The sequence below is a fragment of the Elgaria multicarinata genome, chromosome 7 (genome assembly GCF_023053635.1).
Source record: "Elgaria multicarinata webbii isolate HBS135686 ecotype San Diego chromosome 7, rElgMul1.1.pri, whole genome shotgun sequence".
NCBI classification, from domain to species: Eukaryota; Metazoa; Chordata; class Lepidosauria; order Squamata; family Anguidae; genus Elgaria; species Elgaria multicarinata.
Genome location: NC_086177.1, coordinates 83,125,427 through 83,136,752, shown reverse-complemented (window position 1 = coordinate 83,136,752; position 11,326 = coordinate 83,125,427).

The following is an 11,326-nucleotide window of genomic DNA, read 5'->3' as shown; positions in this document are numbered from 1 at the left end:
TAGCTTGGTCTTGAATGGGCAATTAAGACCCATTCATTTATAACAGACCTGAACCTGGTGGAGTTGAAAAACGCTAGAACTGGTTTGTTAATACAGATCAACACAGTTGCCTGCATTTTTGGACTTACCTTGTGTTGTTGCCTATGGGAACTGCCACAAAGAGCACCTTCACTTCCAAATTGAACACAATGTTGGCCCTAGATACACTGCAACCTCATTCACATTTCAACCTGCATCAGATTCATGCCAGTGGTTCCCAGTCCAGCAAGCAAAAGGTGAGTAGGAGAAAGTCCTTGTCTGTCTATGTTTGCAGGATTGAGGTAAGGCAGTCGAGGGGTGGGGTGGATGGTGTCTCAAGCCCAGGCCTCCAGCAGTCAGGATCTATTGCCTTACCTGCCCTGTGCTAACAGCATTCTGGTTCCTCAGCAAACCAGGCCAACTAAGCCTCAGGGCTTCAGTACGGGTGTCTATACTTTCAGCTGATCCCACAAGTCAATCAAGACCCACAAGGCTCAAAAACAATCCAACTGAAGGCCTCAGTATTAACAACTCATTAGGAGCAATTAAATTTCCTTACTTGACCACCAACTTATCTTAGACTATATCCTCTGCCTCTTGGATCTTTGTTAGCCTGCTCTGAACCCTGATCCCCAGCCCATAAATAAGTAAATCTGCAGCCATTTTGTCTCCCTCTGGGTGTTTGGGTTCTGGTCTGCTTATATCAAAATAAGTAACCCCTAACTGGGGCCTGTCAGTCAGCTCGGCCAAGGCCTGTCCTTAAGCTTTCTTTAGCTCTGCTTGTTTATGCTCTGCATGTTTTTGCCTGCCTGATTTGTATTTATAACCAGACATGGCAGTATTATTATTATTATTATTTATTTATATAGCACCATCGATGTACATGGTGCTGCACAGACCACACAGTAAATAGCAAGACCCTGCCGCATAGGCTTACAATCTAATAAAGTTGTAGTAAACAATAAGGAGGGAAAGAGAATGCAAACAGGCACAGGGAAGTGTAAACAGGCACCGGGTAGGGTGAAGCTAACAGTATAGAGTCAGAACAAACTCAAAGTTTAAGCTATAGGGAAAAGAAAAGTTTTTAGCTGAGTTTTAAAAGCTGTGATTGAGTTGGTAGTTCTCAAGTGTTCTGGAAGAGCGTTCCAGGCATGAGGGGCAGCAGAGGAAAAAGGACGAAGCCGAGTAAGGGAAGTGGAGGTCCTTGGGCAGGCGAGAAGCATGGCATCAGAGGAGCGAAGAGCACGAGCGGGGCAATAGTGTGAGATGAGTGACAGATGACTTCTAGACAAGCACCGGATTTAAAAAGTATGTGGCCTAATGGGCTCAATGAGGACTCTGGGCTAAAATAGGCAGCAAAGTGTACACATCACTAATTGATAGCATATATGTGAAATGTTGACTGTAAGTTACAACAGGAGCAGTGCTTGTGGTTCACCGGGGATCTAGTTTAGGTTTAAATCACCTGGAATATATAAGACACATCTCAGGTTTGCACCTGATACAAACACCATATGTTTTAAAACGGTGTGTATAAGCTCCTCAGATAAAGAAATTATTGCTGTTTTAGAGTTAAGAAATTGAATGGCTATACACAGCTTAGTTCACAATGAATTAAGTAAGGAGTGGATTTGTTAAAGGTCATGCAAATGTAAAACAATACTGTTTTTACAATTGTCTAATTAGGAGTCGGAATATGGGGAAATTTCACATCATGTTAAAGTCAGACTTGATTTTAAAGTTGTTTTTGAAGGTGAAACTCTTCCATAGATAAGTACTTTGAACTTTGTGATAAGGAACAGGGTGTTGTCTATAAAATACTATTATTGTATTCGATTTATAGCTCCTGAAGGAGATATCTCCGAAACACGTAGAGCACAATACGTTTTCTTTTCCTGAGCACTTTTTTGTTTTTAATTCATGGCTGGGCAGAAAGTAAATCTCCTCATATTTTGGATATCAACTCCCAGGATTCCTGTCCACTGAAGTCCCAATCATCTGGAGATTGACATTCTGCTTACCAGAATCCTAATTTACTCACAGTTACAGCCCACACATGTCTACTCAGAAGCAAGTCCCCTTGAGTTCAATGCAACTTACTCTCAGATAATTCAGTATAGGATAGAAGCCTTAACTATGCATGTTCTAAGGCCTGTCCAGCAGGCTGCAGCATCTATATACTGTATTTCTTCGATTGTAAGATGCCATCGATTGAAAGACGCACACTAATTTCAGTACCACCAACAGAAAAAAAAAATCCTAAGACACACCCGCGATTCTAAGGCGCACTCTATTTTTAGAGATGTTTATATGGGGGGAAAAGTGTGTCTTAGAATCAAAGAAATAGGGTATATAAAAGCCCAGAGGCCTCCTCCAAGCCACTTATGCAAATAGGAGAGAAGGCAGAGGCAGTGGATTGGCCTACTGGTTGGCGATGTGACATCGCCAACCAGTAGGCCAATCCACTGCCTCTGCCTTCTCTCCTATTTGCATGTTCTCTCCTATTTGCACTTATAGGTCAATCCACTGCCTTTGCATTCTCTCCTATTTGCATGTTTAAAAATTCTGAGCTCACAGGGCCTTCTATGGAAGTTGCAAGAAAAATAACTGCCATCTACCAAGAAAAATAACTGCCATCTAGGGAAGTTCCAAGATAGAACGCCAGAGGGCTCCTCCAAGCCACTTCTAGGTTTTGCCCTCTGGCGCCATCTATCAATGTTTCTCGGAACTGTGGCTTTCTATGGAAGTTCCAAGTTCTGAAGAAAGATAACTGCCAGGAGTTTCCGGCCTAGCAGAGGGGCCAAAACCCACTGACCTCCTCACCAGACTGCTCCTCTACACCTGTCCTATGATGGGCTTTTTCGCTAGTAAGAACATAAGAGCCATGCTGGATCAGACTAAGGATCTATGTAGTCCAGCACTCTGTTCACACAGTGGCCAGCTAGCTGTTGACCAGGGACCCACATGAAGGACACAGTGTAGCAGCACCCTCCCACTGATGCCCCCACCAGCAACTGGTGTATTCAGGTTTACAGGCTCTGATACTGGAGCAATGGGAGACTTGCTTCAGCAAGCTCCTCCCTCAATTGTCATCAGGCAGCAGCCATTCTGGCAGGCTGGAGCATAGGGAGAAGGAGACAACCCTGCTGGATCAGTAGAAGAAAGTGCAGGGAAGGGTAACCAAAATAATGGAGGGCCTGGAGCAACTCCCCTATGAAGAATGGGGCTTTCTAGCTTAGGAAAAGGGTGAGGAGAATACTACTAGAATCTTGGGTCATCCAAATGAAGTTGAATTGTGGGAGACCCTGAGCAGATAAAAGTACTTCTTCACACAGCACATAGTCACTGTGGAATTCGTTACCACAAGATATGAAGGCCGTCAATTTGGACAGCTTTTAAAGGGGATTAGATAAATTCATGGAGGATAGGGGTGCTAGTCCCCACGTAGCCTGACCATACCCTCCAGGGAAATCCGGAAACCTCCGGGAAGAACTGGAGGAACCGGAGTTAGGGCCCAAAGTACCGGGGTTGCGGTTACTGGGCCCGCGGCAACTCCAACTTACCAGCCTAACTTTTTTCCCTGTTGAGTGGTGGCGGCCATCTTTAATCTCGCTGGAACTCTCATGAGATCTCGGCTGCTGGCTGGAAAGTCTTGCGAGACCCAGCCAGCAGCCGAGATCTTGCACCACTAAAAACCCCAGATGTTGGCTGATCTGGTCAGAAGCAGAGCAGCCAGCGTGATGGTAGGGCAGCTCTGCTTCAGTGCAAGGGCAGCGAGAGAGAGACGAGAGAGACAGGCGGTGGACCACCGGCGGCGGTACCTGGGAGGATGGCAGCGGCAAAGGAGGGACTGGTAGGACAGCAGTGGCGGACACCGGCAGTGAAGGAGGATGGCGGCGGCGGCGGACCAGGCAGAGGAATCCAGGCGCTAAGGAGGACTAGGCCAGCCAGGAGCACCACAACAGGAAGGTAGGCCAGCTTAATTTAATTTTTGGGCATGCCTGGGCTGGGCCTATTCCCACCATCCCACAGCCCGGTGGGATGGGAATAGGTCCAAGCCCAGGCCTCAATCCAATCGGCCATCCCACAGGTGCATGGGATGGCGCTGGGACTAGGCCCCAGCCCAGGCCCCAATCGGCCATCCCACAGCTGTGTGGGATAGACCCCAACCTCAGCCCAGCCCAAGCCAGTTCATGGATGCTGCTGCTAATGATGCTGATAATGCTGATATTAATAATGCTGCTGCTGCTAATGATGGTGATGCTGATAATGATGATATTAATAATGCTGCTGCTGCTAATGATGGTGATGCTGATAATGATGATATTAATAATGCTGCTGCTGCTAATGATGGTGATGCTGATAATGGATGCTTTATTAGACATGCATTTGCTGGTATATTTTTGAACACAGTTGCTCTTTTAAAACATGTATTTAATGTATTTTTGAACAAACAGTAACTGATTATAAATTATATAATAAATTGTAACATGTAATTGCTAATGTTTAAATCCTTCATGCAGTTGCTTATTTTCAAATCTTGCAACTGATATCAAGATTTGAAAACAAGCAACTACATGAAGGATTTAAACATTAGCAATTGCATGTTACAATTTATTGTATAACTTATAATCAGTTATGTAATAAATAAATAAATGTGACTGAGGCCATGCCCCCTTGGGGTCCAGACATGTTGAGTTGGCCCCGCCTTGGGGGTGGGCATGTTGGGGTGGCCATGCCTCCTGAGGACAGCCATATTCTCCTCTTATTTGGTTTCCAAACTATGGTCACCCTACCCCACGGCTACTTCCAGAATCAGAGGTGGTATGCCTCTGTGTTTCAGTTGCTGGGAGATGCTAACCCATGATAGTTTATTTTCCCTAAGAACTCATGAGTTAGTGTGTTGCCTGTGGGAAGGCCACACACACACCCCGGTGAGCTATTCCCCCAAATAAGCCACCCTGAGAACCAATGGTCTGCAGTAGGGGTTATTTTACCTGTGATGGGTTAACGTGTTGTCTGTCACACCAGCGTACATTATGCAGATTGCCCACAGAGCTACTTGGCAAGAGCAGCCAAAACAGCTGCCACTGCTCTGCTCCTCTCAAGAAATCTGTATTCATGCTGAAGAGGAAGCTGGGATATCTGCCTGGCTGGAGTATAAGAGGGGGAGGAGCAAAGGGGCGGGGTGAAATAAACTACTCTGTGTAGCTTGTTTGCCTAATCATCTGATGGGAGCACAGTAGGTTGTTTGCATAACTATGTACTCAGTGTAGTTTGCCATCCACCTTGGGTTAGCATGTTGTGTGAACCCAGCCAATATCTCTGGCTTATTCTACCTGTATAGCTCAGGGAAACCTGGCTTGCAAGGCCAATAGTCATTGCTATTGCCACCTATGGTTTGTCCTAAGAACCATTGATCTGCTTGTCTGCCTTTTATCCCTGCCTTTTCCTTTATCTTATATCAAGCTATCTATCTTTCATTCACTTCTGCTTTTGTTGGTCAAAAAAAAACATAAAACACCAAAGCACAGATGGGAACGGGATATGATTTTTTGAATCCAAATTCAACTTTTTGAATTTCAGACATGATCAAACTTTGATTTGAGGAATGAAACTTGGTAGATATTTAAAAGGGGGTTGTTATTACATTTTAAGGCAATTATATCAAGTACTAAGTTGCTGAATTCAGTACTTTTATGGGCTTATGCATGTGTGTATTTAATTATGTACAAACCAACAATTAGTGTAACTTGGATCATTGAGACAGGGAAGAGGAATCAAAGATGCAAGCAAATTTGTAGTAGAGTAATCAAGCTTTGGGTTGCAGCAAGAGAGAGGACCCCCTTCCACGATGTGCTGTCCTTGACAACCACCTAGGGTGCCTTATGAGAGATTATGACAAACACTTTTGGCCTACCTTGCATATATTGGAGCCAATATATTTATTTATTTCCTTTGTTTTTCCCAAAGGTGAATTTCATCTAACAAAAATGAGCTGTGCTAATGATGAATATACTAATGAGAAATAATTTTATCCCTTTATATCAACTTTGCTGACATGCTATCATAAAGCAGCCATTAGCTATTGTATTTCCTGGTCACAGTATTATAAAGGAACCACTAATGAGCAAGCATTGCAAAACTTTGTTACTTCTATACCTCCTCTAAATAATTGCTTTGCGAAACATAACTTTTTACATTTAACTGTCCAGACTTTGGTGTGGATTTCCCCGGATGTAAAACTTCCTGAACTACTCATTCAAGAGACCACCAAAAACCTTCCTTAAAAGGTCTCCAGGGGTCTTAGTCCCATGCCTCTACCGCAGCATTCCTATATGTTCAGCAAGACACCAAGCAACAATCCTATCACTATTCTACTAGGACAGATTAACATGATTAATTTGTTGACATCTCAGTTACTGATACCTACAAATGGGTTTGAGTGGATCATTTCCCTTGAACAAGCTATAACTCATCCCTTAGTGATAAATCTGGCTTTGATACAAGTTATTTACTTGTCTGACATGTGCTTTCTCTCCTTTGAAGCTGCTTTTCATGACCCAGTTATCTGGGTCATGAAAAGGGATACATATAGGAAGTGGAAGGAAGGCCAGGCTACAAAAGAAGAGTACAGACAAGTGGCGCAGAAGTGTCGAAATGGCATCAGGAAGGCTAAAGCTCAGAATGAGCTGAGATTAGCGAGGGATGCTAAAAGCAATAAAAAGGCTTTCTTCAGATATGTGAGTAGTAAAAGACAGAGGAAAGAAATGGTGGTTCAACTGCTTAATGAGGATGGCAAATTGATAACACGACAAAGAAAAGGCTGAAGTGCTCAATTCCTACTTTGCCTCGGTCTTCTCCCAAAAGCGGGTCTATGACCCCCCTGGAAAAAGTGAAGCAGAAGTTGAGGGTGCAGGATTACAGTTTGAGATTGATAAACAAATGGTCAAAGAACACCTAATTTCCTTGAATGAGTTCAAATCACCAGGGCCCGATGAACTGCATCCTAGAGTAATGAAGGAGCTAGCGGAAGAACTCTCAGAACCTTTGTCTATTATCTTTGCAAAATCATGGAAGACGGGTGAGGTGCCGGACGACTGGAGGAGGGCTAGCGTTGTCCCTATCTTCAAAAAGGGCAAAAAGGAGGAACCTGGGATCTACAGGCCAGTCAGTCTGACATCCATCCCTGGGAAAATTCTGGAGCAGATTATAAAGAAGTCAATCTGTAATCACCTTGAAATCAATGCGGTGATCACTAGAAGCCAACATAGATTTGTCAAGAACAAGTCCTGTCAGACAAATTTGATCTCATTTTTTGATAAGGTAACCTCCCTTGTGGACCATGGGAAGGCTGTGGACATCATATATCTTGACTTCAGCAAAGCTTTTGACAAAGTGCCCCATGATATTCTGATTAACAAACTAGCTAAAAGTGGGCTAGATGGAACAGCTATTAGGTGGATTCACAGTTGGCTACAGAATCAGACTCAAAGAGTACTTATCAATGGAACCTTCTCAAACTGGGGAGAGGCAACGAGTGGGGTACCGCAGGGCTCAGTCCTGGGCCCAGTGCTCTTCAACATTTTTATTAATGATTTGGACGAGGAGGTGCAGGGAACGCTCATCAAATTTGCAGATGACACAAAATTGGGTGGGATAGCTAATACCCTGGAAGGCAGAAACAAACTTCAAAGTGATCTTGATAGGCTGGAGTGCTGGGCTGAAAACAACAGGATGAAATTTAATAGGGATAAATGCCAAGTTCTACATTTAGGAAATAGAAACCAAATGCACAGTTACAAGATGGGGGATACTTGGCTCAGCAATACTACAAACGAGAAGGATCTTGGAATTGTTGTAGACTGCAAGCTGAATATGAGCCAACAGTGCGATATGGCTGCAAGAAAGGCAAATGCTATTTTGGGCTGCATTAATAGAAGTATAGCTTCCAAATCACGTGAGGTACTGGTTCCTCTCTATTCAGCCCTGGTTAGGCCTCATCTAGAGTATTACATCCAGTTCTGGGCTCCACATTTCAAGAAGGACGCAGACAAGCTGGAGCGTGTTCAGAAGAGGGCAACCAGGATGATCAGGGGTCTGGAAACAAAGCCCTATGAAGAGAGACTGAAAGAACTGGGCATGTTTAGCCTGGAGAAGAGAAGATGGAGGGGAGACATGATAGCACTCTTCAAATACTTAAAAGGTTGTCACACAGAGGAGGGCCAGGATCTCTTCTCGATCCTCCCAGAGTGCAGGACATGGAATAACGGGCTCAAGTTAAAGGAAGCCAGATTCCAGCTGGACATCAGGAAAAACTTCCTGACTGTTAGAGCAGTACGACAATGGAATCAGTTACCTAGGGAGGTTGGGGGCTCTCCCACACTAGAGGCATTCAAGAGGCAGCTGGACAACCATCTGTCAGGGATGCTTTAGGGTGGATTCCTGCATTGAGCAGGGGGTTGGACTCGATGGCCTTGTAGGCCCCTTCCAACTCTGCTATTCTATGATTCTATGATTCTATGCTCTTATCCAGAAACCAAATATGAGGATTTCCCATTCTAATCTGGTTATACTACCCTGAAAGCTTTATTCCTAGCACGGAGTTATTCTAGCACAACTGGGCAGAAGGTACATTGAGATTTAACTGACCATTAGGTGTTTTGTGATAAATTGCTAAGAGTTTCTAACTCCAACCATTTAACAGTAGCAAAACCAAAATGCCCCTCCCCTAAATTAGACTTCAATTTCATGACCCATGACAACTCAGATGTTCCTTTGTACTTGTACATGCAGATCCCTGAGTACCATTTTGTATCTGTAATTGCTGCCCTGCCACTATTTTATACCTGGCTCTGGTAGATCCCATGAGCCTAAAGACTGGCTATGGTTGCACATTCTCAGTTCATATGATTAGCCAAGATCCTGTGTGAATCAAGAGTTCATCCAAGGCCATAGCCCAGAATCCTCTACAACATATTGGGATTCTATGCTCAAAGGTCCTTTGGGAAACAAGCTGATGTGGAAATTCTTGAAGACTTCCTGAAGATTCTGAAGTTAAAAAGTTTTAAAAACACAGCGATAGAGGATAAAACAAGTCCATAAGGGGAGAATGGAATGTAGAATAATAGAATCATAGAATAGTAGAGTTGGAAGGGGCCTCTAAGGCCATCGAGTCCAACCCCCTGCTCAATGCAGGAATCTACCTTAAAGCATACTTGACAGATGGTTGTCCAGCTGCCTCTTGAATGCCTCTAGTGTGGGTGATCCCATGACCTCCCTAAGTAATTGGTTCCATTGTCGTACTGCGCTAACAGTCAGGACGTTTTTTCCTGATGTCCAACCGGAATCTGGCTTCCTGTAACTTGAGCCCATTATTCTGTGTCCTGCAATCTGGGATGATCGAAAAGAGATCCTGGCCCTCCTGTGTGTCACCACTTTTCAAGTATTTGAAGAGTGCTATCATGTCTCCCCTCAATCTTCTCTTCTCCAGGCTAAACATGCCCAGTTCTTTCAGTATCTCCTCATAAGGCTACAGGTAGAGGGAATACAACACACACTTTGATTACTGGAGCACTAAATATAATGTCATATGGAAAATGAAGTCATTTGAGCAGGTCAATACCCTCAAGGGGAGGTTGGAACTCGTCATGGCCTTTGTTTCAGGGTTACTCCACATGTAGCTAAAATCCTACACCCTTACTAGGGCTTCTGCTTCCAGATACTTAGTAGGATTAAATCAGCCACATTACACACAAAACCCCAAACCTGTTTCGTTAGCAAGTTCAGTGTGTTTCATTATACAGCCACTGGATGGTGATGCAGTATAGCAGAATTCTGGAACTTCACTGGAAATACATCTCGCTACTTTATCTCTTATCACATTTTGAGAGGCATAAATAAAGCCGTTATAATGGCCAGAAAGAATGGGAGGGGACCTGAAGATTGATCACGTCATGTAAAGAACCTGCAAAAAAGTGTGTGTCCAGTCATGAGAGAACAGTAAAAGCTTCATGTAGTAATGCTGTAAGTCATGAAACACATGTTGGTGATATTGATCAGTTACTAATGAAGAATCCCTAGAATGGCTAAATAATGGCTAATCTGGAATTCCAAATGGCATATTGTTGATTTCTATAGAAAACTGTACCCTAACCTATGCAACAGCAACAAAGATGAATGCTTAATTTGGAACTTTCATCCACTGCCTTCTGGGATCTTATTTCTCACTAGCAAAAAAGCCCATCATACGACAGGTGAAGAGGAGCAGTCTGGTGAGGAGGTTAGTGAGTTTTGGCCCCTCTGCTAGGCCGGAAACTCCTGGCAGTTATCTTTCTTCAGAACTTGGAACTTCCCTAGAAGGCCGCAGTTCCGAGAAATGTCGCTAGATGGCGCCAGAGGGCCATTTTTCTTAACATGCAAAATTTTTAAACATGCAAATAGGAGAGAATGCAGAGGCAGTGGTTTGGCCTGTAAGTGCAAACAGGAGAGAACATGCAAATAGGAGAGAAGGCAGAGGCAGTGGATTGGCCTACTGGTTGGCGATGTCATTGTGACATCACCAACCAGTAGGCCAATCCACTGCCTCTGCCTTCTCTCCTATTTGCATAAGTGGCTTGGAGGAGGCCTCTGGGCTTTTATATATATAGATTATTGTGACGTTTTACCACAAAGTATCTCAGGGTGGAACTAGGTGGCAAATACAGAATTTCCAACCCATGTTTGATGTAATATCCAAACCGGAAACAATTGCAGAGGAGCTGCAGGCTGGGAAGTGGAGCTTAAGACTTCCCCTGCCCCACTTTTCTTTTGCAACCCCTTCCACCCAGCAGTTTCCCCCCCCTCCAAGTGTTGTTCCCAGATGTGTTTCTGAGCAAGCAGAGGAAAGCAGACAAGGGAGGGACTACAAAAGAAAAATGATGGGTTAAGCACTTCCAATACAACCCACTGAACTGGTTCACACAATCATGGCAGCTCACCATGGTTTATTTAAGCCATGATGAACTACGGGTGTCGGGTTGATGGTTTAAAAAAACACTGTTGTAGGGCTATTTGAGGGTTGTTTAGCCCTCAAACAACCCTTGCTGCCCTGGTTGAGATGACACAACAAACTATAGCAGCATCCCACTGGGGTGGGTGGGTTGAATATTCAAAATGGCTGCTTGCCTGCACTGCAATCCACCATGGCTTAAATGTGCTTCTCTTGTGTAAATCTCTGGCTTTGTTAATGAACACTAATTCCCTCAAAGAAGTTTGTTTGCTGCCATATATGGGCATCTCCAAGAATCTTGAGTTTTAATTTCACTGG